This window comes from Etheostoma cragini, chromosome 10, assembly GCF_013103735.1.
Source record: "Etheostoma cragini isolate CJK2018 chromosome 10, CSU_Ecrag_1.0, whole genome shotgun sequence".
In the NCBI taxonomy this organism is placed as follows: Eukaryota; Metazoa; Chordata; class Actinopteri; order Perciformes; family Percidae; genus Etheostoma; species Etheostoma cragini.
In genome coordinates, this window is record NC_048416.1 from 29,195,944 (window position 1) to 29,197,474 (window position 1,531).

Consider the following 1,531-nt stretch of genomic DNA (forward strand, 5'->3'; position numbering starts at 1 on the left):
CCCCCCTCTCTCTCTCTCTGTGTCTCTCTCTTACACACACACACACACAAGCACACGCACACACACACACACACACACACATATACCTGGTGTGGAAATAAAAAAAATAAAAAAGAACCAAAAACAAAAAAAAATCACACTGATCATAAAAAAGTTAAAAGTTAAAAAAATAAAGTTATACTGAGTATGAAAACACTTGTTCATTACATTTTACTTCATAATTGCAACGGCATGTGTTGTATTCATTGTTGCAAAACGTTCTGTATATAGTTTGTTTGTTACCATGACAACACCATTGATCTGAAGCTCGATGCTTTCATGTAAATAGTTTTCAAATCAGCAATAAATATAACAATTTCTGATCAACTCATACTAGTTGCATGCTTAAATAACATACCGGTTAAAGCCTCGCACATTTCAAGACAACCCGACCCACTTCCGGGTTAAATCTGACCACTTCCGGTTTAGGCCCCGCCCACTCCGAGTACGGATACAGATACAGATAATTCATGTGGTAAACAGATACAGATGATGCTGTACTCGCTCATCCCTGGTTTGTAGCGAGCATTTAACGGGTGTGATTGTGATTGTGCGTGTTTGTGATTGTGCGTGTTTGTGATTGTGCGTGTTTGTGATTGTGCGTGTTTGTGATTGTGCGTGTTTGTGATTGTGCGTGTTTGTGTCTCCGTCAGAAACACTGCGACAGGCAGAAAGCAAACCTGAGGATTCGCTTCAAACCGTCTCTCTTCCAACATGTCGGCACGCACTCGTCTCTGGCTGGAAAAATACAGAAGCTCAAGGTAATTAGAGAGTGTGTGCGTGTGTGTGTGTGCATGTGTGTGTGCGTGTGTGCATGTGTGTGTGTGTGTGTGTGTGTGATGTTGAATCCAAAGGCACATTTCATTCCAAGTCTTTTGTTTCTTGCTTGAGTACCTTTGCTAAGTCAGTACCTCAATTTCTATTATTTTACCTTATCGTTGTCTGCAGCAGGCTGGTTGCAGGGGGGGGGGGGGGCTCCACCCCCGTACATTGTAGAAACCCTACCTAAATTATGGGCCTTAAAAATAGAAACATCTTACATGTTTTTGCTTCTCATTAGGTGGCAGGAGTGAAAATGTATAATCTTCTACATTTGTTGTGTTCTACTTTTTGAAAGATAAAGTTAAACAAAAAGTGACAAAAAATGCAAAAAAACAAGAAAACGTCAGGATAAAAAAACTAAGAAATACAAACAAGTGTCAAAACAAATTAGTATATTACAAAAATCATGTTTTCCCAAATGATGTCAGCGGCTTACTAAACAGTGTCGTAGTGTAAATGGAGCTGCAATCTGCTCCCATCGATTGGACATCGATCCGCCGGTCTCGGACCAGCGCCTCCCTCCTCGTTGTGGAGATTGAACTCGGAGGCCTACCCGCATGGAGCTGTTCACAGATGGAGGTTAAATGCAGCTTCCCCACCCCCCCACCCCCCCACCCCCCCAGCCTGAACACGCCAGCCCTGGTTTAAAAAAAAAAAAACTCAAATTGAA

At 41.9% G+C, this 1,531-nt stretch overlaps 1 protein-coding gene across 1 annotated transcript in view; it reads right to left on the minus strand.

Moving 5' to 3' along the window:
* Positions 1-1,531, minus strand: part of mgat4b (alpha-1,3-mannosyl-glycoprotein 4-beta-N-acetylglucosaminyltransferase B) — a gene marked incomplete at its 5' end in the record, with an annotated part of 14,391 nt that overhangs the window by 5,057 nt on the left and 7,803 nt on the right. The window lies entirely within an intron of this gene.